A 26,658-nucleotide genomic window follows, 5' to 3' on the forward strand; every position below is an offset into this window, starting at 1 on the left:
TCCTGTGGTGATGGTAGAATGCAGCCAATGACCTTTTCTGCTGACCTGACAGTTCACCGTTGTTTTTGTATATTGTGAGAGGAGGCCGCATTAAACCAGACAGTATGGCTGATGTGAGGATGCTCTCTATGATGACAGTGTAGAATTGCAGAAATACGATCTAGAGAAGATGGAATTGTACCAACTGCCACAAGAAGTACACACATTCTCTGCTGAGCCTTTTTGTTAATGAGATCCTGTAAAATAATGATGCCCAGGAACCTAAAGGTTGAAATGGTGCTAACTGGGGAGTTGTTGACGACAAGTGGGAGGAGAGTAGACACATTTCTCCTGAAGGCCACGGCTTTGAGGACATTCAGCTCCAAGTTGTTGTGATTGTATCAGCACATGAGCTTGTTTATTTCCTGGTGGTACTTGGATTTGTTACCTTTGGTGATTAGTTCAATGACAGTGATGTCATCCGTATATTTTATCAGTTGAACTGATGCGTCACTGGTGATGCAGTTATTGGTGTATAGAGAAAATGGGAGCGGAGAGAGAGTGGCAGTGCTGAGTGAGTGGGATGTGGAGATGTGGAGACGTGCTTGCCTAGTCTCACCTACTGGCTCCTGTCAGAGAGGAAGTTTGTGATCCACCTGTGGATGGGACCTGCTACATTAAGTTTGGAGACTTTCTCTTGCAGAAGCTCTGGGATGAAATAAAGAAAGAAAATCAAAGCTGACATACGTATAACCCAGGGGAGTTTAGGTGCTGTATTATGAAGGCAAGACTGATGTTGACTGCGTCATTTACAGATCTATTGGCTCTGTAAGTGAACTGCAGCAGATCTAGAAAATTTTGTGGAATGGATCTTAAAAACATGACAAATCCTTTTAAATTAGTTCCTTAGTGGATTGTGACTTGTCAAAATCAGAATCAGGTTTATTTTCACTGTCATTTATGATGTGAAATTTGTTGTTTTATGGCAACAGTATGATGCAAAGACATAAAATTACGTTAAATTATAAAATTTTAAAATAGTGCCAACAAAGGAATAATGAGGTAGTTTTCATGGGTTCATGGACTGTTCAGAAATCTGCTAGTGGAGAGGAAGAGGCTGTTCCTGAAGTGTTGAGTGTGGTGTTCAGGCTCCTGTACCTCCTTACTGACAGTTGAAATGAGAAGAAGGCAGGCTCCAGATGGTGAGGGTCCTTAATGATGGATACCACCTTCTTGAGACACTGCCTTTTGAAGATGTCCACAATGATGGTGAGGTCTGTGCCTGTGATGGAGCTGGCTGAGTCTTTAGCCCTCTGCAGCCTTTTGCGATCTTGTAAATTGAGCCTCCATACTAGGCTGTCATGTAGCCAGTCAGAATGCTCTACACCATATATCTATAGAAATCAGCAGAAGTCTTTCATGATATACCAAATCTCCTCATACTCCAAACAAGGTAGAGCTACTGGTGTGCCTTCATCATGATTGCATCAATGTTGACACCAAGAGCTTAACACCACTCACCTTTTCCTCCCTCTTTCTCTTTCTCAGGATGAAAATACTTCCAGTACGTTTATCTGGACCTATTTTTTAAAATCAAACATAAGGGAAACATGGAACTGAAAAATGCTTTCTGTTGGTAACATTAATCTATTAGTTTTGAAATAGACTGTGTTACGCCCAAGCAAGCTGTGCTTAGGTTAACTAATCTTAAAGTAATTCTGTTGCTTGTTATCCATGGTCTCCCATGGAGGACTTAAATGGTTTGTTGAGATTTAGTTTCTTTTTGAGAAATTGAAATTGAAAAATACTGCTTATACAGCAAGCATCAGATATGCAAAGTAATAAAATCATACTTATACAGCACTTTGGCCCTACCCATCAGTGCCAACCAATGTGCCTTCGTGAGCTAACCCCATTTGCCTGCATTAGGCACATATCCCTCTAGACCTTTCCTATCTTTATATTTTACATATTGTAATTGTTCCTGCCTCAACCACTTCCTCTGGCAGCTCATTCAAAATAACCATCACCTTCCGTGTGAAAAAATTTGCCCCTCGGTTCCCTTTTACATTTTACCCCTTTCACCTTAAACCTATGCCCTGTAGTTTTAGACTCCTCTACACTGGGAAAAAGTCTGTGAACAATCGTCTTATTTCTGCTCCTCATGATTTTATAGATCTCTATAAAGTCACCCTCAGTTTAGTTTGTTCCAGGGAAAATTATCCCAGCCTCTCCAACTCAAGCGGTTCCATCAAAGCAACATGTTTGGAAATCTTTTCTACACCTTCTCTAGCTCAAGCACATTCTTCCTATAGCACTGCATGCAACCAAAACTGTACACAATATTCAGTTGAAGCAAGCAGCTGAGAAGAAGGGAGTGAAGAAATCGGGTAGAAAAAGTCATTTTTTTTTAAACACTGCTCGGGGAGAAGGGTCTGCACTGCGCAGGCGCGTGACGTAGCACACCAAGATTTAAAAAGAGAAATTTTCAACTGTTCGTGTTTCAGTCGAAGCAAGCAGCTGAGAAGAAGGGAGTGAAGAAATCAGGTAGAAAGAGTCTTTTTTTTAAAACACTGCTCAGGGAGAAGGGTCTGCACTGCGCAGGCGCATGACGTAGCGCACCAAGGTTTAAAAGCAGACCACCATATACAGCGGCCAACATTGTAGCAGCCATCGTCGGAGTGGACTGAGTCAGAGTGGGACGGCTTTGGCTCAACAGGCTTCGGCAAGAACAGGCAGAGGCCAGGGTAGGTTCCGGTAAGTTTTTTGTTCGGATTGTTTAGAGTAGAGAGAATGCCAGGCAGGATGTTGGAATACTCCTCTTGCAGGATATGGGAAGTCAGGGAGCCCTCCGGTGTCCCTGACAACGACACCTGCAAGAAGTGCATCCAGCTGCAGCTCCTAACAAACTGCGTTAGGGAACTGGAGTAGGAGCTGGATGACCTGCGGATCATTCAGGAGAATGAGGAGATTATAGATAGTAGCTACAGGGAGGTAGTTACGCCAAAGGAGCAGAGGACAGGAAATTGGGTCACTGTCAGGCAAGGGAAGAGGAAAGGGCAGGCAGAGCAGGGTTCCCCTGTGGCCATTCCCCTCAACAACAAGTATACCGCATTGGATACTCTTGTGGGGGATGACTTATCTGGGACAAGCTGCAGTAGCCGGATCTCTGGCACTGAGTCTGGCTCTGCAGTGCAGAAGGGAGGGTGGAAAAAGAGGAGAGCGGTAGTGATAGGGGACTCGATAGTTAGAGGTGCAGATAGGAGGTTCTGTGGTCATGACAGAGAATCGAGGATGGTTTGTTGCCTCCTGGGTGCCAGGGTCAAGGATGTTTCTGATCACGTGCATGACATTCTGAAGTGGGAGGGTGATCAGCCAGATGTCGTGGTGCACATCAGTACCAATGACATAGCAAGGAAGAGTGAAGAGGTCCTGGAGAGTGAGTATAGAGAGCTTGGTAGGAAGTTGAAAAGCAGGACCTCGAGGGTGGCAATCTCAGGATTGCTACCTGTGCTACGTGCCAGTGAGGGTAAGAATAGGATGCTCTGGAGGATGAACAGGTGGCTGAGGAACTGGTATAGGGGGCAGGGTTTCAGATTTCAGTATCATTGGCACCTCTTCCGAGGCAGGTGGGACCTGTACACTTGAACTACAGGGAGACCAATATCCTTTCAGGGAGGTTTGTTGGTGCTATTGGGGAGGCTTTAAACTAGATTTGCAGGGGGATGGGAACCAGAGTGCCAGAGCTGACAGTGTGGCTGGGGTGAAAATAAATGATGTTAAAAGTTCAAGCAAATCCGCTAATAGAAAGGTTGTGAGTGGTGGTAAAAATCTTCTGAGGTGTATATATTTCAATGCTAGGAGTATTGCGGGGAAGGCGGATGAGTTGAGGGCGTGGATTGACACGTGGAATTATGACGTTATAGCAATTAGTGAAACTTGGCTACAAGAGGGGCAGGACTGGCAGCTTAATATTCCAGGGTTCCGATGTTTCAGATGTGATCGAGGCAGAGGAATGAAAGGTGGGGGAGTAGCATTGCTTGTTAGGGAAAATATTACAGCAGTGCTCAGGCAGGACAGATTAGCAGGCTTGACTACTGAGTCCTTATGGGTGGAGCTGAGAAACAGGAAAAGTATGGCCACATTAGTGGGATTGTATTACAGACCACCCAATGGTCAACGAGAATTGGAAGAGCAAATCTGCAGAGAGATAGCAGGCAATTGCAGGAAACATAAAGTTGTGGTGGTAGGGGAGCACTTTGGTTCCAGTGATCATAACACCATTAGTTTCAACCTGATGGTGGACAAGGATAGATCTGGTCCTAAGGTTGAGGTTCTGAACTGGAAGAAGGCCAAATTTGAAGAAATGAGAAAGGATCTAAAAGCGTGGCTTGGGACAGGTTGTTCTCTGTCAAAGATGTGATCGGTAGGTGGGAAGCCTTCAAAGGAGAAATTTTGAGAGTGCGGAGTTTGTATGTTCCTGTCAAGATTAAAGACAAAGTGAATAGGAATAAGGAACCTTGGTTCTCAAGGGATATTGCAACTCTGATAAAGAAGAAGAGGGAGTTGTATGACATGTATAGGAAACAGGGAGTAAATAAGGTGCTTGAGGAATATAAGAAGTGCAAGAAAATACTTAAGAAAGAAATCAGGAGGGCTAAAAGAAGACACGAGGTTGCTTCGGCAGTCAAAGTGAAGGATAATCCAAAGAGCTTTTACAGGTATATTAGGAGCAAAAGGATTGTAAGGGATAAAATTGGTCCTCTTAAAGATCAGAGTGGTCGCCTATGTGCGGAACCAAAGGAGAGGGGGGAGATCTTAAATAGGTTTTTGCGTCTGTATTTACTAAGGAAACTGGCATGAAGTCTATGGAATAAAGGGAAACAAGTAGTGAGATCATGGAAACTGTACAGATTGAAAAAGAGGAGGTTCTTGCTGTCTTGAGGAAAATTAAAGTGGATCCCCGGGACTTGACAGGGTGTTCCCTCGGACCTTGAAGGAGACTAGTGTTGAAATTGCTGGGGCCCTGGCAGAAATATTTAAAATGTCGCTGTCTACAGGTGAGGTGCCGGAGGATTGGAGAGTGGCTCATATTGTTCCGTTGTTTAAAAAAGGATGGAAAAGTAATCCGGGAAATTATAGGCCGGTAAGTTTAATGTCAGTAGTAGGTAAGTTATTGGAGGAAGTACTATGAGACAGAATCTACAAGCATTTGGATAGACAGGGACTTATTAGGGAAAGTCAACATGGCATTGTGCGTGGTAGGTCATGTTTGACCAATCTATTGGAGTTTTTCGAGGAAGTTACCAGGAAAGTGGATGAAGGGAAAGCAGTGGATATTGTCTACATGGACTTCAGTAAGGCCTTTGACAAGGTCCCGCATGGGAGGTTAGTTAGGAAAATTCAGTCATTAGGTATACATGGAGAGGTGGTAAATTGGATTAGACATTGGCTCAATGGAAGAAGCCAAAGAGTGGTAGTAGAGAATTGCTTCTCTGAGTGGAGGCCTGTGACTAGTTGTGTGCCACAGGGATCAGTGCTGGGTCCATTGTTATTTGTCATCTATATCAATGATCTGGATGATAATGTGGTAACTTGGATCAGCAAATTTGCTGATGATACAAAGATTGGAGGTGTAGTAGACAGTGAGGAAGGTTTTCAGAGCCTGCAGAGGGACTTGGACCAGCTGGAAAAATGGGCTAAAAAATGGCAAATGGAGTTTAATACAGACAAGTGTGAGGTATTGCACGTTGGAAGGACAAACCAAGGTAGAACATACAGGGTTAATGGTAAGACACTGAGGAGTGCAGTAGAACAGAGGGATCTGGGAATACAGATACAAAATTCCCTAAAAGTGGCATCACAGGTAGATAGAGTCGTAAAGAGAGCTTTTGGTACATTGGCCTTTATTAATCAAAGTATTGAGTATAAGAGCTGGAATGTTATGATGAGGTTGTATAAGGCATTGGTGAGGCCGAATCTGGAGTATTGTGTTCAGTTTTGGTCACCAATTTACAGGAAGGATATAAATAAGATTGAAAGAGTGCAGAGAAGGTTTACAAGGATGTTGCCAGTACTTGAGAAACTCAGTTACAGAGCAAGGTTGAATAGGTTAGGACTTTATTCCCTGGAGCGTAGAAGAATGAGGGGAGATTTGATAGAGGTATATAAAATTATGATGGGTATAGATAGTGAATGCAAGCAGGCTTTTTCCACTGAGGCAAGGGGAGAAAAAAACCAGAGGACATGGGTTAAGGGTGAAGGGGGAAAAGTTTAAAGGGAACATTAGGGGGGGCTTCTTCACACAGAGAGTGGTGGGAGTATGAAATGAGCTGCCAGACGAGGTGGTAAATGCGGGTTCTTTTTTAACATTTAAGAATAAATTGGACAGATACATGGACGGGAGGTGTATGGAGGGATATGGTCCGTGTGCAGGTCAGTGAGACTAGGCAGAAAATGGTTCGGCACAGCCAAGAAGGGCCAAAAGGCCTGTTTCTGTGCTGTAGTTTTTCTATGGTCTCTATGAAATCAAGGGTTAATACAGTTAATTCTTATAAAGAGAAAAGATAGATCATGATTCTTATTGGGTGTATCTTTTGTTATTTCCTTCATGGCTGATGTAAGAGTTATATCCAATACAAGATCAACTACAGAAAAGGTTACTGCACTTCATTCTAGTTCATTGTATGCCACCATTCAGGGATATTTTTGCAGTGCTGAATAAATGTAATGCTTTTCTTACTTAGGAACTGCTTTATCATTGCATGATTCTATAAACTGCCATAAAATCAAAGCGAATACCTGACCCCAGCCATATTCCAAGCACCACTGAGAACATAAAGTAAAACAATTTGGTTTTTCTGACCCACCTCCATGCACAGTTTCCCATTAATAAAAGCAGCTTCACACAAGTATAATTTTTAAAAATTCTAGTGCATTCATTATTTTCATTAACCTTTGGTAGGTAATCACCAAACTCACCTGTCAAAAAGGTGCAAACCATGTAGCACAATCATCATCCATGCCAGTGAGCTGAAGAGTAATGCAGTAAGATTAGATACATAAAGGATATTTGATACCTTCTGTGCATTTCCAAGCATTAATCTAATCAATCAATACATTCCAATGACATCCCAAACCGCAAGGGCAAAACACACAAACAAGCCAGCATTTGTAGTTTCAACATTGCTAGCTGATTAGTGCTTTAAATTCACAGCAGGCTATGTGATACTGTTTGGAATTCATGTGGGTAGAGGATTCTCTTGACTTTTTTATACTTGTATCTGTTGCCATAGTTTCATTTCTCTTTACAAAAACGTTCTGTGAGCTTGGTATGCTACACAGCGCATCAGCCTGTGTTTAATTTTTTCCCTCTTCTCCCTGCGCACATTTTGAAATCCTTTTTGTCCTGATGCTAAATTTTGAAAAGACATTGTTACTGTCACAGTTTTGGTTCCCCAGTGACTGACTCCATGAACTATATTGTTCACATCCTTGTTTCCATATTTGACCCAGAGATGAGGTTCCAACTGCATATCTGCACATCAGATGCAATGTGTCACTTCTTCCCCCTTCCATAAAAAAGCCGGATCCTATCCTTGCTTTGGTTTATTTGCTGCTGAAATCCTTGTCCAGGATCTGTTACACAGCTTCTTCTCTATATTCTATAAATATGAGATTGTATGCCCTTGTCCTTTACCAACCAAGTCTCATTTGCTTTTTGCTCATAGGCTTTTCCTCCTGGTTAAGCAATACTCAGGTTTTTAAATTCTCACCCCTACTTTCAGATCCTTCATAATCTCCTCAAGTTCCTAAACCCTTCAAGATATCTCCACTTCTCCAATCCTGTCTTCTTCATTATCCCCAATGTAATTGTTCCACCACTGGTGGCTGAGGCTTGAAATGCCAGACATCAAGTTGTAGAGTCTACTTACTGAGCCCTGTTGATGTTTAACATTTCATCCTCCTTTAAGATGCCCCTTAAAGCCTACTTCTCTGACCAGACTTTTGATTAAATACCCCAACACATGCATAACTGTTGCATTTTATTTAAAAATGTTCTTCTGAAATGCTTTGGGATATTTCACTGTATTAACGTGAAATTTATAGCCTAACTTCATCTCCCCAGTTATATAAGAAATAGAGGGAATGAAAGCATAGGAACACATCAGTAGTCCATTTAAACTGGCATTCTTGTGAAATCAGCAATTGATTTCCATTTTCTCTTGTTTTTTAAAAACTTCCCTCCATGCCCTTTCATATTGTCAGTAAACAAAAGTTCTACTAATCTAGCTTACACATTTTTATTGACTTCTGTCAGCCGCTGCTTCATGATGGAGAGGGATCCAAGTATTGCTCATGCAAAAAAGGTTTTTCTGATTTCAATCTGAATGACCTGCTTATATTTAAGTTTAGCCATTTCATATAATATCATTTCATGACCTGGCAAAATAACAAACTAGTGAAAGGCTTTCAACTTGAAATGTTAACTCATTTTTGCCCATCACAAGTTTCTAACATTTTCTGTTTCTATTTTACATTTTGAGATTCTGTATTTTGCTTTTGTTCTAGACAAAAATATCAGAACCTCTGATATAGGCAATATATGAGTACAATTGTTAATTCCCTGCAAATAATTAACTAGATTGTTATTTCTTTACTTATCCACACAATATGCAGAAGTGATAGATTCCACATACACAGTGTCATGGTTAAAAAGTATTATAAAGAACCATCTTTCACACAGTCCAATGCCAAGACTTGCCAATTATGAAAGGGGAATGTGGTCACCAACCCTTGTGTTTCCTGCCCGCACAGATCTTCAATCCTGGGACACACCAACATGGTGGGTCAACAGTTTTCATGCACAGAGCCCATCAACTTCAATTGTTGACCACAGGGATTGATGATGAAAGGGACTGCAAGAAAGAACATATTTTCATTAACGAGCGAGTCTGATCCAAAGATTAGACTTGCCCTTTCATGAATGAAATATGGAAACAATCCTGTGTGCAAATGCTGGAAATTCAGAACTTTCTTCCTGAAAATAGCAGTGAATGTAAAATCAGCTGTTAACATTCTGTCTGAGCTTGATCGACTTTTGTAAACCCAAGGAATTGGGGGCGGGGGGAAGATGAAGTTAGGTTACAAAACAGCTATGATATCTTTGAATTGTAGAACAGGCTACAACTTGCAGCTAAATGATATCCATTCTCCTATTTGCATTGCAGTCAGTGGGCAGCTGCTTTATGTCCTAGTACCTTGGAGGTACTACTTTCTACGATGCAAACCACGATCTGTCAGTATCTCAGCAGGATAGTCAACAGTCTTGCAACTGGAATTAACCTTTTAATTTGAAATTCATTTGTAGTTCAGATAATATTCGGGAACTTTTATAAAAAATGTTCTTATCTACGTCATATCAAATTTATCTGAAATAACTCAAATTTGAAATATTAAGAATTCTTTATCCCATAAAAACAAAGAAATGCAGTCAGTTCTTTCTGATATACCCTTATTGCACCATTATAACTATTGCCTGGAAGCAGCAAAGGTTCTGATATTTTTCTTCCACTAAGTGAAATTAGGTGATATGATTTGTGAGAAGTACAGCCTAGAAACAGCTCATTAGCCCAGCTGGTGGTTTCCATGTGTATTGATTCTCTACCCTTAAATCACTGTTCCTATTCCTTAAATATGAAGAGAAAATGCTACCAGTAAGCCAAGTAGCATCTATGAAAACAGAAATAAAATGAATGTCCTTTCTGTTCCATTGAGTCCCTGTGAATTCCCAAGGGCTTTGGTGTTTGCCGAGGCACTTTATAACTACTTCAGAGTCAAGTTTAACAATCTCAGATCATAACTTTCTTAGCATCTTCTCAGGTGAGAAACTGACAAGAGTTTTGCTGTCAACCTTTGCAGTTTCTCTAGAGCTATATTGTTTTTTTCATATCCTAATGCATAGATCGCTTCTTGCACCCTTCCCCCAAACAACCTTATGTTTTGTACAATCGCCCTTTTGTTATTTAAACCGCCTGTTGTCTTTTCCTTTCAATTCCATATCACCCTCCCCTTTTTCTTCCTCTGTACTTAAGAACTGACATCTTAATGTCTTCATTCATTCATTTCTTATTAAGGGTCAGCAATCTGAAACATTAACCTGAGACAGGTATTACCTGATCTGTTGAGTCCTTCAGATTTCCATACCATAGTATTTGTCTTGTAGACCTTCTTTGTGTTTGAAAAATGAAATTAGTCCGAGATGAAGTTGCTTCTTCTTTCTCAGTGGCCTTAAGGAGAGGGAGTGTAGCAGACGTCCTTAGTCTTTGCAGTGTCTTATCTTTGCAGTTAAATTATCAGGAGGGAAAACAGCAACATGAGTATAGATGTGTTCAATCCATCTTGCAGTATCTGTCCCAGGGTAGAGAATATTTTGTATAGATGTTCTTTCCCCGTAATTGTCCAACTCTAGAGATCAAATACACTGAATGTGTGGTTCATTCCTTATTGTAATGTGCTCAGCTGTGCTGGGAGAGTTTGGAATATCAATTGCTTATCAATAATGCCAAGACATGAAAGCCAGTCTCACTCCATATCAAGTTCATATTTCTGTTAGCCTTTTTTTAACTTCCAGGTGTACCTGTGATAGAGTCAAGCTTGCACAACAAACCTTTCTTAGATGCAAGTCACCTGTCACTCCAGCAAGATATTTAGAAAGAATTGGCTGTTACAAAAAGAGACAGCTTCAAAATACCGGTTGAGATATGATCTATGTCATGTTGCAATGTTTAAAAATTTCCTTTGCACAACATTTTCAGGCAGCATAGATTATTCATCTCAAAATTTTAGCCCTCTGTCTCATATCAACATTAACATATTTAGTGGTTTCCAAATGTGGAGTAGTTTAGCACAGAGCAATGGCAATGTGACAAATCCACCAGGAGCAGCAGCGTCTGTGAAAAGAGAAAAAGAGTTATTGAATCAGGTTGTTTGCTGTTCGTCAGAACTGGGGAAGCAAGAAAACATGTTAGTGTAAGTCGCAGAGAGTCACAGGGACACAGTTGTAAAACAGTGAATCAACTAAAAACAATTATGGCCTTACCCTATCTCTGACTAATAGAGTAGAGATAGGGCAAACAGTTAGAGAGAGTGAGAGAAGATAAACAAAGAGACATGTGGGTCAGGACTGTTGCAGAGAACTGAATCCAAAGGTAGAATAAAGGAAATACCCAGCAAAGCAGTGACTACAGGAGTGACAAAAAAACTTAGTAAATCTTGTCGATCATAATCTAGAGTAGAACTGGTCAGTTTTGTTGCAGACAAAGTGAGCCACCTGAAATTGTTGTATTTGATATTAAGTACCAGGAAGCTGTGAAGGGCTCAGATGAGTTGCTGTTCCTCAGGCTTGCTCTTGGCCTCATGGGCAGATGGATCAGAGTGCGACTAGAATGGAACGCTAAAGCAACTGGCATTGAAGTTCTGTATGCTGTCTGTGGACTGAATGAAGGTACTCTGGAAAATAGTCAACCAAAGAGTGTTTTGTTCTTCAGTGTACAGATGATCACGTTATGATCACCAAATGCAATGTACTGGATTTGAAGAAGGGCAAGTCAATCAGTGCTTCACCCCAAGGGACTGATGGAAGGAAAGATGCAAAAGGACAGGTTTTGCATCTTCTGCAGATACATGAGAAAGTGGTGTGACCAAAGTAGTGAGTGGAGATGGAAGAGCAGACTAAGGGTCTGAAGGCCAAAAGAGGTTCGGATTACATGTCTGGTAGTGGAATTCAGATGAAGGTGAAATCGTGAAGGATGATCCATTGAATGTGGATGCCTGTTGGGTGGAAAATGAGGTCCAGGGGAACTTAATTCCCGCTTTGGCCAAGAGGAGTAAAAGCAGAAGTGCAAGAAACAAATGAGACGTAATTGAGGGCTCTGTCATCTGTGGTAGAGAAAAGGCCATGGTTCACTATGATGAGGAGCATCGCAGAGGCACATATATGAAAAATCTGATCATTATCATGGAGATGGAGGAACTGGAAGAATGGAATAGAATCTTTACAGAAAGCAGCTTTGGAGGAGGTATATTTGGTTAAACGGTGAGAGTCTGTAAACTTGAAATGAATGTTTGCTGGTAGCTTATCACCTGAGATGGGGATGAATCCAGTAAGAGAAGGGAAGTTTGAACGATAAACCATGAAAAAGTGAGAACAGGGTGGAAATTTGCAGCAAAAGTCTTGAAATTCTGTACTGTATGAATGCAAGAAGTAATACCAATGGGTTCATTGATGAAGGAAGGAGCTTAAGCAAGACTCAATGAAAGACTGTTCCACAACCACAACAAGACAGGCATAGCTTAGTCAAGTGAGTTCTTAATGGTGAGTTTCCATAAGATAGTGAGAGGAGTTGGAGGACTGGTTGTGAGAGCTAGTTCAGCCAGGCAAATGGACGTGTTGATGTCCCTGGAATGGAGTTGCAGAGGGGTTGTAGATTCTTGAAGCCAGAAAATGGAAATGGTCACAGTGGTAAAAATATAATAGAAGTTTGTGAGAAAGGACCGGACCAGGAGAGAAAGGATGGAATCATGGAAGGAAGGACAATTGTTTATTGAGGCAGGAACTGAAAAAAATGTCCCATTCTGTTTATCTGTCTTGAGGACGAAGTGGAAGTGGGCAGTGCAGAGACAGGAGACCACAAGCTGGAGGATGTGGCGGGAAGATCTCAAAGAAATTACAAGTAGGCTAGACAAGGGAGATGCAGTGGATGTTGTGTATTTGGATTTTCAGAAGGCCTTTGACAAGGTGCCACGCATGAGGCTACTTAACAAGATAAGAGCCCATGGAATTGCAGTAAAGTTACATACATGGATAGAGCGTTGGCTGATTGGCAGGAAACAGAGAGTGGGAATAAAGGGATCATATTCTGGCTGGCTGCCGGTTACCAGTGGTGTTCCACAGGGGTCCGTGTTGGGGCCACTTCTTTTTACATTGTACATCAACAATTTGGATTATGGAATAGATGGCTTTGTGGCTAAATTTGCTGATGATACAAAGGTAGGTAGAGGGGCCAGTAGTGCCGAGGAAACAGAGAGTCTGCAGAGAGACTTGGATAGATTGGGAGAATGGGCAAAGAAGTGGCAAATGAAATACAATGTTGGAAAGTGTATGGTTATGCACTTTGGTAGAAGAAATAAACAGGCAGACTATTATTTAAATAGGGAGAGAATTCAAAGTTCTGAGATGCAATGGGACTTGGGAGTCCTCGTGCAGGATACCCTTAAGGTTAACCTCCAGGTTGAGTCGGTGGTGAAGAAGGCGAATGCAATGTTGGCATTCATTTCTAGAGGAATAGAGTATAGTAGCAGGGATGTGATGTTGAGGCTCTATAAGATCTCACTTGGAGTACTGTGTGCAGTTTTGGGCACCTTATTTAAGAAAGGATGTGCTGACATTGGAGAGGGTTCAGAGAAGATTCACTAGAATGATTCGGGAATGAGAGGGTTAACATATGAGGAACATTTGACCGCTCTTGGACTGTATTCCTTGGAGTTTAGAAGAATGAGGGGAGACCTCATAGAAACATTTCCAATGTTGAAAGGCATGGACAGAGTGGATGTGGCAAAGTTGTTTCCCATGGTGGGGGAGTCTAGTACGAGAGGACATGACTTAAGGATTGAAGGGCGCCCATTCAGAACAGAGATATGAAGGAATCTTTTTAGCCAGAGGGTGGTGAATCTGTGGAATTTGTTGCCACGGGTGGCAGTGGAGGCCAAGTCATTGGGTGTATTTAAGGCAGAGATTGATAGGTATCTGAGTAGCCAGGGCATCAAAGGTGGGGGAGTGGGACTAAATGGGAGAATGGATCAGCTTATGATAAAATGGCAGAGCAGATTCGATGGGTCGAATGGCCAACTTTTGCTCCTTTATCTTATGGTCTTATGGAAATGTGGTCAATTCTGATCCAGAGCGAGGTATGAGATTCTGTCTAAAAGCTAAACTTCAGCCACTGCAAGATAGAGATTGGTTCATCAAACTACAAGGTGATGATGGTGGTGTGATTACAAGTGAATGGATTACTCCAAATTTAGAAAGAGATAGATAGAAACATAGAAAACTTACAGCGCAATACAGGCCCTTTGGCCCACAATGCTGTGCTGAACATGTACTTACTTTAGAAATTACCTAGGATTACCCATAATGGATGGGTAACAGATGGGTGCGGGGTTTGTTACAAGTATAACGGGAGTCACTGATTCATGAACAGGTACCTATGAATAGATCTGGAGGGCAAGAGGCCAGAGGAAGGGATCTGTTTGGATCAGGAATACTGCAACTGGAGAAAGGGCCCATGGCTGGGACGAAGACTCCCAACCAAAGAATGTTGGTAGTTCGTCTCCTTGGAATTCATTCAAATGGGACCTGTGGGAAATAAAACAGAGACCTTGCTAAGGACTGATCATTCATGATCAGATGGGATAAATCCGGAGGGGACAGAAAGTGGAGAACAAGAAAGGCCAATGAGAAAGATGTGGGTGGGTTATTATTCAAATTAGAGAGTTCTTGAATTTTGCAATCTTTGGTGTTTGAAGGGTAAGAGAAAGTGGTTGCAGTACTGAATATGTTGAAAAAGAAAAAAGAACAGCAGGCTTTGAGATCAAGTGAGTTCATGTTCTTGCAAAAAAGGATGTTTGCTTAGGAAAGAGATGTAGTTGTGGAAGTGAGTTTGGGCCAGCAGATTATCAAAGGCAACAAGAGAATCAAAGGCCACGCTGCTGTGGATGAACCAGGCAGATAGAAATCCGATCAGAGAGAGGAGCAGAACTACTTCAACACATACAAAATGCTGGAGGAACTCAGAAGACCAGGCAGCATCTATGTCTTGATGTTTTGGGCCAACACCCTTCAGCAGACCCTTCAGCCTCTCTGGGGTCTTGAAATGATGTGTGAGGTCGGGGCCACTGGATGGTAGTCATTGAAGACTTTTGGTTGGTCCTTCTTTGGTACTGGGACCACACATAATGCTTTTCACAGTCGGGACCCTTTCCAGGCTGAGACTCAGATTGAAAATGTGCTGGAGAACCCCACCCAACTGCTCAGCACACTCCTCCAGAACCCTGGTGTTCACACCATCCGATAACAATGCGTACCATGTCTGAGTTTCCCCAGAGCCCTTCTCACCTGCTCAGTAGCCTGTGTTGTTCATCCAGATGTTGAGTTGAAGAGGGAGGAGGGGAGGCATTGGTGCTGAGGGAGCATTAGGTGCCTCTACACCTGGACTGGTTCACAAAGCACATTCCAATCAGTAACCTCAACGCAGCCCTTCAAGACCTCGATGGCCTCTGGAGGCCATTTCTTTACTATCTTAGTGGTAGCTAGCTGTTGTTTTCCTTTGGGCATGAGGTGACCAGGTTGTGATCTGATCTTCCAAGTGGGGGGAGAGCTGTGGAGCTGTATGCATCTTTAACATTTGCACATGAAGGGATCTGGTGTTTTATTTTCTCTTGTATGACACTTGAAAAACTGATTGAAAGTGGGTCTGGTGGGTAGTTGTGGGGCCTGACTACTTTTTCAAGGCACTGTTAAGTTACAGAGAGTATGGGGAAAGGATGCATAGGACAAAATAAATCTTTCCAAAATGATAGTGTCAGAGTTGCTGTGGTGATACACTGCTTAATGAGATTAAATGGGAGGTGCTACACCTGTTCTTTTACCCCAACCTCCCACCATCCAGGAATCCAAACAATTCTCACAAATGAGGCAGCGATTCATTTCCAGTTCTGTTACATTTAGTGACTGTGATGTGGTCTGCTCTTTGATGGAGAAATCACTGTTTGGGTCAATGAATTTAGTTATTAGTGGAGAGGACTAGCAAGAAGGCTAAACTTCTGATACATGTCTGCTCATAAATTGTTAACTCGATTGTTTGCAGCTAATTCGCACGTATGCCAATTCATATATTTTTTTTGCTGTTACATCTGAAATTTCATACAGCTAACTCTTTACTCATTGTGGATAGTTAAATAAAAACTCACTGAATTGAGGTTTATAAGGGCAGTAAAGGTGTGGAAGAAGCATGTTAATAGCATTTAAACTGCCACACCTGATATTTGCTCAGGAAGCCTACACTCTCATTGTCCATGACATTATCTCAACCTTTCAGTTAAGTTTTGCTCTCTTGTATTGCAGTGCAGACTGTAAATGATTATATTTGTACGCAGATGCTACAATTCTCACATCGGTAGCCCAGGAATGTTTGTCAGCAGGAATTTCCTGCCTGTTAGCAAGGGCTGTCAACCAGCACATAGTAGAAGTTGATAGTTTTAACCTTTAACTGATGCAGTTGTCTAAAATGGTCCATCTGTTGAATATGTTTTCTTGATGGATAATCTCAACTGTCTCTTAGTCTTGAAGCATAAATAAATGACAATAACACCAGCTGAGCTTGTGTAATTTGCCAGTGATATAAACACATCCCGCAGAACTTGTTGCAGGGTTATCAGCAGTAACCCTTTCATCAACACGTTTTGGCAATGTGGATATGCTCTATATGACTAATCAGGAATTTGTTATTAAATATTTTGCTCTTATAGAGTCATAGAAAGCAGGCCCTTTAGCCCATCTAGCCTTTACTGACTCTCCCTCTGGCTATCCATCCCATAGGATGATGATAGTCTTTACTGAACCATTTAACCTGCCTGCTCCCGTCGATCTGCACCAGGACCATAGCCCTCTGTATCCCTGCCATCCATGTACCTATCCAAATTTCTTTTAAACATTGAAATCGGGCTCACATGCACCACTTGTGCTGGCAGCTCGTTTATACTCTCACAACCCCCTGAGTTTTTAAGTAGTTTCCTCTCATGTTCCCCTTATAATTTTTACCTTTCACCCTTAACCCATGACCTCTAGTTGTAGTCCTACACAACCTCAGTGGAAAAAGCCTGCTTGCATTTACCCTATTTAATGCTTCCAGGACTTGTTTGTGGAGGGAAGTCTCCTTTTGTTTGAGTAACTGTCAGCTAAATATAGCTTACCCAAAACTCACTTTTTTCAATACCTACAAATAAGAGACTTTTTACAGTCTCAAATATGTACATTTCCTAAAAGTCCTGATAAGAATCTACTAGATGTAATTTTTAATTTGAAACCTTTTTATAATGGATTTATATCTAATATTTATAATATGTTGCTGGAAATGAGAAGTGTTCCCTTAGATAAAATTAAAAATCTTCGGGAACAAGATTTACAGACTTCAATCTCTGAGGAAACTTGGAATGAAATTTTTAAATTGGTTAACACTTCATCGTTTGTGCTCACCACTCTCTCCTACAATTTAAAGTCGTCCATAGGGCCCATGTGAAAAAGGATAAGTTGTCTCGCTTTTATTTGGATATATCTCCTTATTGTGGTAAATGTAATAATGGAGAAGCTTCACTCATTCACATGTTTTGGACATGTCCGAGTCTTGAAAAATATTGGAAAGAGGTATTTCAAACCTTCTCGGTACTTTTTAAAGTAAATTTTAAGCCTAATCCTTTGACCGCTTTATTTGGTATTGTTGGAGGAAAGGATATTATTTTGGAGAAATCTGATTTGCACATTTTGGCTTTTATTTCTGTTATGGCTAGGAGGGCGCTCTTGCTTAAATGGTAAGATGTGGTCTCACCCACTCACGTTCAATGGCTGCGTGATGTCATGTCATGTTTAAATTTAGAGAAGATTCGGTGTTCAATTTCTGAATCTAATCAAGACTTTCAAACATTGTGGGGACCTTTTTTGAACTATTTTCAAAACCTTTGATTTGCTGTCAAAGCACAGAGGTTGGCAAATAATATACTTTTTTTTCTTTTTTCTTCTTTACTAATCAGCTTCGGTCTTGGTAGTGGATTAGATTTTTTTTCCATATAATAAATTTACTATACTTCAATATTATGAATTAATCAATTTGTATGAATATAGAGTAAGGAGTTTGGATGTGTGATTCAGTACAATGTATTTGATATATTTCTTTTTTCTTGAACTCTGTATTCTCCTATGTAGAAAATTAATAAAAATATTGAAAAAGAAAGTACTTACCCTATCTAAACCCCACCTCATCTTGTATATCAAATCTCCCCTCAAACTTCTACATTCCAAGGAATAAAGTCCTAACCTATTTATTCAATCTTTCCTTATAAATCAGGCCCTCTAGTCCATGCAACATCATTTAAAATTTTCTCTGTACTCTTTCAACCTTATTTATAGCTTTCCTGTAGGCAGGTGACCAGAACTGCACACTATACTCTAAATTAGGTCTCACCAATGTCTGATACAACTCCAACATAACATCCAATCTCCAGTACTCAATACTTTGATTTTTGGAGGTCAATGTCCCAGAAGCTTTCTTTACAACCCTATCTACCTGTGACACCACTTTCAACGAATTCCCAGATCCCTTTGTTCTATCACATTTCTCAGTGTCCTGCCTTGACTATAAAGACCCAACCTGGTTGGTCCTGCTGAAGTGCAACACCTCACACTTGTCTGCATTAACTTCCATCTGCCACTTTAAGCCCATTTTTTCCTGCTGGTCTAGATCCCATTACAAGCTCTGATAGTCTTCCTCACTGTCCACTACACCCCCAATCTTGGTGTCATCTGCAAATTTGCTCATGCAGTTAACCACATTATCAGCCAGATTGTTGATATAGATGACAAACAACAATGGACCCAGCATCGATCCCTGCGGCGCTCCACGAGTCACAGACCTCCAGTCGGAGATGCAACCATCTGCCACCACTCTCTGGCTTCTCCCGCAAAGCCACGTCTAATCCAATTTACTACCTCATCTTAAATACCAAGTGACTGAACCTTCTTGACCAACCTCCCATGCAGGACTTTGACAAAAGCCTTGCAGAAGTCGAAATAAGCATCATCCACTGCCTTGCCTTCATCAACTTTCTCAGTAACATCCTTGAAAAACTCAGTAGGATTGGTTAGAGATGAAGAAGCCATGCTGATTATTCCTAATCAGTCCCTGTCTATCCAAATACTCATCTATCCCGTCCCTTGGAATATCTTCCAATAACTTCCCCACTACTGATGTAAAGCTCATTGGCCTGTAATTTCCTGGTTTATTTTTAGAGCATTTCTTAAACAGTGGAACCACAATAGCTATTCTTCAATCCTTTGGTACCTCACCTGTCACCAAGGATGATTTAAATATTTCTGCTGGGGCCTCTGCAATTTCTGCACTTGCCTTCCACAAGGTCCAAGAAAACACTTTATCAGGCCCTCAGGATTATCCACCCTAATTTGCCTCAAGACAGCAAACACCGCTTCCTCTGTTATCTGTAAAGAGTTCATGACCTCGCTGCCTCACTTATATAGACTCTGTGTCCCTTTTTCCAAGTAAATACAGATGCAAAAAATCCATTTAAAATCTCCCCCGTGTCTTTTGGCTCCACGCATAGATTACCATTCTGATCTCCCAGAGGACCAATTTTGTCCCTTGCAATCTTTTTGCTCTTAGCATATCTGTAGAATTCCTTAGGATTCTCCTTCACCTTGTCTACTAAGGCAACCTCATGCCCTCTTCTAACCCTCGTGATTTCATTCTTAAATGTTCTCTTGCATTTCTTATACTCCCTAAGCACCTTGTTTCTTCTTACCTGCTGCATCTCCTTTATTTTCTTAACCAGGGCCTCAATATTTCTTGAAAACCAAGGTTCCCTAAATCTCAAACACGAGAAATTCTAAAGATGCTGGAAATTCAGGCAACACACACCAAAGTTGCTGGTGAGCGCAGCAGGCCAGACAGCATCTCTAGGAAGAGGTACAGTCAACGTTTCAGGCCGAGACCCTTCATCAGGACTAACTGAAGGAAGAGTTAATAAGAGATTTGAAAGTGGGAGGGGGAGGGGGTGATCCAAAATGATAGGAGAAGACAGGAGGGGGAGGGATGGAGCCAAGAGCTGGACAGTTGATTGGCAAAAGGGATATGAGAGGATCATGAGGCAGGAGGCCCAGGGAGAAGGAAAAAGGGGAGGGGGGGAAACCCAGAGGATGGGCAAGGGGTATAGTCAGAAGGACAGAGGGAGAAAAAGGAGAGAGAGAGAAAGAATGTGTGTATATAAATAAATAACGGATGGGCTACAAGGGGGAGGTGGGGCATTAGCGGAAGTTTGAGAAGTCAATGTTCATGCCAGCAGGTTGGAGGCTACCCAGACTCCCACTTTCAAATCTCTTACTGGCTCTTCCTTCAGTTAGTCCTGACGAAGGGTCTCGGCCCGAAACGTCGACTGTACCTCTTCCTAGAGATGCTGCGCTCACCAGCAACTTTGATGTGTGTTCCCTAAATCTGTTATCTTTACCTTTTATTCTGCTAGGCACATACAAGCTTTGTACTCTCAACATTTCAATCAGTTGTGTAGTTCATACAAATCTAAGGTTCAGAGTGTTTGAATGGATCTAGATGGCTTGCTCATTGAATTCACACTGCACTGAATCTGGAAGCCATCCTATAGCTGTTTCTCTCATTGAGTTCAACTTGCTCTACAATTTTAGTATGAGATAATTATGAACATTGTGGGTCTCACATCAAACTGATAGCTAATCAGTCAAAGGCATCTGCGCTGAAAGTGATTGACAAAGTGTCCATGGACAAATTGGCCACTGCATGAAAAGCCCTGCTTGTAACATGGTGATAACACTGAGTTAGGATTGCCATCCTGATTGGATAAACTAGCGGTTTCAGCAGAACTTCAAATAACTCCACTCATTTAAACAGCTCCAATTCCCAACTTTCTCATCTCCAATGTTTTTAAAACTAATAAAACCTGCACTTTTCCTCTGGCTCAGACTTTTAGCCATTAATCTTGGTGGTTCAAATTTCAGCACCCCATGTTCTTCCACCAGTGTTTGGCAAATTCCTTCTATAATTAAAAGAGAGAAGTAGTTGGATGACCAAGAATCTAATACCTATTTTACAAAATAGTTGAAGTGCCTTTTGTTAGATTACCAAGTCAAAGCTTATCCACAGTGCTCATGTATTTTTTCACTGCTTAAAATCAGATCCTTAAGCTCATTTTAGCTGACAATCTTTTGGCCTTGAGCTAGCCAGAACAAAACTTACAGTTTAAATCCCTCTAGAATATATTGGTCTATTCCAGCATTTTACCAGGAAGTGCTACTTCACCTTAGTGACCATTAATTGACACAAACCCAGGAATGCTGCCAGTCACTGTATGTACCAGTTCACTTTATGACCAATTTAACTGGCAATACATTCCAGCCCATTAGCTAGCGAAACCCCTGAGATGTCATAAAAATACATTGAACTTCTGGCAAAGAAAGGGCTAATTACCTCATAATGTATGTCAGAATGAGTCTTTACCATTCACCTTTATTTCAGCTTTGCTATCTACTCTTTTCATCTTAAATATTGTTTCTAATTTCCTTTAAGTCAACATAGACTATAGATTTGACTTTTTAACTTGCTGGAATCTCCCCTTGATAATTTAGTGCTAGAATAGTTAATAATTGTTCTTGATAAAATGTGCCTTTAGCTCCATTTGAAATTTGTTTGAACGCTCCAGTGCACTTTTATTGGACCTTAATTGTATGCCAGGTGAGTGTTTTCTGCTGTATGTCTGTCATCCTTGAAATTAAACGGAAATGTAATCAGTGACATTAACAGTGCTACTGCAAACCTCCTCCTCCATGCCCCATTATCAGATTTCATTAAAAAATCAATTAAAAATACATGCTGTCCTGACACAGAATACTGTCTTATCTGTTCAGTGGTAAAATTGTCATGTATATTTCTGCTCAAGAGCTCTCAGCGCAAAATAATCTTTACAGTTTTAAAAATCAACAAAATTTATAGCCAATAATATCATCTAATCATATTCTGTAAATATTCACTATGAGCATTAATGCTAAGGTGTTATTTTTCCTTTATCTAAAGCAAAATTTGTTTCTATTTCATTCACGTTTTATATCCTTGAGATTCTTTTGGCTATTGATCTTGCATTATTTTGTCTATTCTGGTACTACATTTGGCTAGTAGAACTGCCTACTTTACCAAGACTGGTGATTGGTTCTTTCTATATTCCCCCCAATTTCCACCATGCAAGAAGTAATGTTTGAGGCTCGCACAAGAATTCCTGCTACTAACTCAGCTAATAATTGGTAAGACATTTTAAATATTTTTGAGTTGGCTTAATACTCCTATAAAATAGAGTTTGGTTTCTTGATTCTTCATTTTCAAATGATTAGTCCCCCGTTATTTACCAAGATTATCCGATTTGTACTGCATGAACTATCTTGATGTTACCTCTGACTCAAACAGACCATAATACACACATAATGTATGTGCAGAAGAACATTTCTGTTGGGTAATACATAATACTTGTGCTTAATATTTTCTTTGGAGTTGTAACCAGATGTCAACTCCAAATTCAAACGGTAATGGAAGCCCCATTTTTAAGAATATGACTTTACTGTTCACTAGGCTAGGTCAGTGCTACCATTATCTGTGTGGTAGTGGGTCACTCCTTCTTCAGGTCATCAATTGAACAAGTCTTTCTCACTTTCTCTTTCTCTTTCTCACTCCTACTTTCTCAGACTGGATGATTTCAGATGAAGTACTAAAAATGAGTACGTGTTTGCCTTTCCCATTAAAGAAGAGTTTGAAGTTCTGGGAACCAATCAATATTCTTTCCTTTTGAAGTAGAAACCGTAGAAAAACTACAGCACAGAATCGGGTCTTTTGGCCCTTCTTGGCTGTGCCGAACTACTTCCTGCCTAGTCCCACTGACCTGCACACGGACCATATCCCTCCATACACCTCCCATCCATATATCCAATTTATTCTTAAATGTTAAAAAAGAACCCGCATTTACCACCTCGTCTGGCAGCTCATTCCACACTCCCACCACTCTGTGTGAAGAAGCCCCCCCTAATGTTCCCTTTAAACTTTTTCCCCTTCACCCTTACCCATGTCCTCTGGTTTTTTTCTCCCCTTGCCTCAGTGGAAAAAGCCTGCTTGCACTCACTCTATCTATACCCATCATAATTTTATATACCTCTATCAAATCTCCCCTCATTCTTCTCCGCTCCAGGGAATAAAGTCCTAACCTATTCAACCTTTCCCCGTAACTGAGTTTCTCAAGTCCCGGCAACGTCCTTGTAAACCTTCTCTGCACTCTTTCAACCTTATTAATATCCTTCCTGTAATTTGGTGACCAAAACTGAACACAATGGTCCAGATTCGGCCTCACCAATGTCTTATACAACCTCATCATAACATTCCAACTCTTATACTCAATACTTTGATTAATAAAGGCCAATGTACCAAAAGCTCTCTTTTCGACCCTATCTACCTGTGACGCCACTTTTAGGGAATTTTGTATCTGTATTCCCAGATCCCTCTGTTCTACTGCACTCCTCAGTGCCTTACCATTTACCCTGTATGTTCTACCTTGGTTTGTCCTTCCAAAGTGCAATATTTCACACTTGTCTGTATTAAACTCCATTTGCCATTTTTCAGCCCATTTTTTCAGCTGGTCCAAGTCCCTCTGCAAGCTTTGAAAACCTTCCTCACTGTCTACTGCACCTCCAATCTTTGTACCATCAGCAAATTTGCTGATCCAATTTACCACATTATCATCCAGATCATTGATATAGATGACAAATAACAATGGACCCAGCACTGATCCCTGTGGCACACCACTAGTCACAGGCCTCCACTTGGAGAAGCAATTCTCTACTACCACTCTTTGGCTTCTTCCATTGAGCCAATATCTAATTCAATTTACCACCTCTCCATGTATACCTAGCGACTGAATTTTCCTAACTAACCTCCCATGCGGGACTTTGTCAAAGGCCTTACTGAAGTCCATGTAGACAACATCCACTGCCTTCCCTTCATCCACTTTCCTGGTAACCTCCTCGAAAAACTCCAGTAGATTGGTCAAACATGACCTTCCATGCACAAAGCCATGTTGACTCTCCCTAATAAGTCCCTGTCTATCCAAATGCTTGTAGATTCTGTCTCTTAGTACTTCCTCCAATAACTTACCCACTACCGACGTCAAACTTACCGGCCTATAATTTCCCAGATTACCTTTCGATCCTTTTTAAAACAACGGAACAACATGAGCCACTCTCCAATCCTCCGGCAACTCACCCGTAGACGCCGACATTTTAAATATTTCTGCCAGGGCCCCTGCAATTTGAACACTAGTCTCCTTCAAGGTCCGAGGGAATACCCTGACAGGTTCTGGGGACTTATCCACTTTAATTTGCCTCAAGATAGCAAGCACCTCCTCCTTTTCAATCTGATCATTTCCAAGTAATGGCAAAATAATAAAGCACTCTGCTGTGTGCAGCCTGGGTGGATTTCTTGCAGTTCACTCAGTGAAACACTTGCATATATTTTCTGAGGGCATGGCAAGGCACTATATAAATGCAAGTTCTTTCTCCTTTCACTTAGACTGATTGAATGTTTTACAAATAGATGCAATTGCAGTAAAAATCAATTCAGCATTTAATTGGATGCTTTGAGGGAGGCAAGGATAATATATAGAATTGATCCATCAAAAAGAAACTACTTTCAAAACTTCCAATTTCTAAAATTTCTTATGTTTATGGTTTTTATCCACTTACTTTAATACCCTCCAAACTAGTATTGATGGCCTATCATACCATAATCTTGGCTTCAATTTAAACATTTTGAGCATAATCATGGATAAATAATTACTGAAGGTTCCAGCCTTGTAGTTCATTGTAAGATTGGAGTACATTACTCCTTTTAGCCAGTATATAATGTTAATGCCCAAACACGCAGGCTTGGGCTGGGGTTTGAGTTTTCCAAACCTTTGGCATGTCTCACAGCCGTCAATTATCTGCTTTAGAATGGAAAAATAATTTGCATCTTTGTTTCCTGAACTCCTGAGCAGTTTCTGAAGTCTATCAGCTGAAGTGTGTCCAAACTGCTTGTGAAGTTTGAGCAGCACCGTACACTTTTCATCTATGGTCATATTTTGTGTGACAGTTAGTGCTTCTTTCTCACATTGGTTCTCAGTACAGTAATGTATTTAACTAGAATGCAATGGCCAGAGCTGGTGAGCTCAAGAGACACTGGCTGTTGAAACATCATTGCTTGGCCATTCTCCATGTTCAGTACTGCTCCTGCTTTCTTTAGGGAAGATTTACTAAAGATTCATGGAATGTTCACTGGTACCACCTCTGTTTCAATGTAACATTTTGTCTGCCCTATTTTTGCAGGAATTTTCACTCTTTTGGTGGAATATACAATCTTTTCATCTCCAAATTTCAATGTTTCATTACTAGGTGTCTCTGTGTTCACTGGTTTCTGCACCTCATTCTGGTTTAGTTCACTTACACAGCTTTCAAGCCATTTTTCTCCACATACTATGCTTGTGCATGCTGTATCAATAACAGCAGATCCTAGAGATTCTATCATCAAGATCTCTGCTTCAGATGTCTGCTTTAGTAAGTGATTCCTTCACAAACAATGTGATTTGGCACTCTTCTATATCTTCAGGTTTGTTATTTTCTTCAGTTTGTCTAACTTATTCGGTTCTGTGTGGACAGTTTCTTGCCCAGTGCTAAATACTTTGACATTCCGCACTTTTTGATCACCTACCATACTTGTTTATTGGATTTATACCAGGTAATGCTACCCTTGTCTGGTCCCTCTGGGATCTAGGCTTGCTATACTTTCGTTTCTACTCAGTGAGTTTGCTGTTTCCTGACTCAAACTAATTCCAGCTGTTGTCTTGGAGGCCTTTTGTCCAAAAGTCCTCTTCAGTGCTGATTTCATAGATGAAAATGTAAGTTCTGTGCGTGCAGTTAACGCAAGCTATCTGTCCTACATCTAGACACACAGTATCCAGCAATATAAAAACTCATACATTGTCAGGAAGTCCCATTTTGTATTTACACATGGAAGTGTCCTTTTGTTCAAAATCAGTAATATAATCAGCCATATTCTTAGAATTGTCTCTAAATTTTGTCAAAGTCTGAATATGCCTCATAAATTAGATCCTTTTCTTCCTTCAAAAAACAGTCAAGTTTATTTATTAGCATATTCATACTGTCATCTTTGTTCAAGTCTTGCACTGAAATTCCCATCGTGGACTCTCTCACTCTTCCCAAAAGAGACAATGCAACAGCCGAGACTTGCTGTGTCTTCTCCAGTTCCTTATTCCAGTTTTATTTTTCCAGCTTTTGTAAAGCTTACTCTCAACAAATGCTTGCGGGATCTTTTTAATTGGAAGCCATCCTCTGCTATCACTTTAACACCCAAACAACTTTAAACAAGTTCATTTTTTTTAACAACTTTACTTTCAACGTATCCGTTCGGTACCTGAGGGCCGCCACCTTTACATCCCACAATTCTCCCTCCCATGCACATAACTGAGAGTGCATACTAAATTCTTCATAGTCCAAAGGAACAGAACTCAACACATAATTAAACACTTCATTTATGCCTAGTACCTCATCTGTTTTCCAAGCTCAGCTCTTTGTGTTATCACAACTTTGTCTTACTTTTATGTCCTACTGATTTGTCATTCCTGTTTTTAGTTTTTTTTGTTAATTTCTGGGGACCCAATGTCATGAATGCTCATGAGTTGTAACTGCAGTAACTTAGCTTTAAAAATAACATCTTCAAG

The 26,658-nt window shown here is 40.8% G+C and overlaps 1 protein-coding gene and 1 long non-coding RNA gene across 3 annotated transcripts in view; one reads left to right on the forward strand and one right to left on the reverse strand.

The window, feature by feature from the left end:
* Nucleotides 1-26,658, forward strand: part of mad1l1 (mitotic arrest deficient 1 like 1) — a 1,178,242-nt gene that overhangs the window by 1,007,162 nt on the left and 144,422 nt on the right. The window lies entirely within an intron of this gene.
* LOC134351845 (uncharacterized) lies at nucleotides 1,198-10,819 on the reverse strand. The gene is made up of 4 exons (XR_010019277.1): nucleotides 10,155-10,819; nucleotides 8,774-8,897; nucleotides 6,961-7,011; nucleotides 1,198-1,559 (listed from the first exon to the last, which is right to left on the reverse strand). It is a non-coding gene; the product is annotated as an uncharacterized LOC134351845 (long non-coding RNA).

This window comes from Mobula hypostoma, chromosome 9, assembly GCF_963921235.1.
Source record: "Mobula hypostoma chromosome 9, sMobHyp1.1, whole genome shotgun sequence".
In the NCBI taxonomy this organism is placed as follows: Eukaryota; Metazoa; Chordata; class Chondrichthyes; order Myliobatiformes; family Myliobatidae; genus Mobula; species Mobula hypostoma.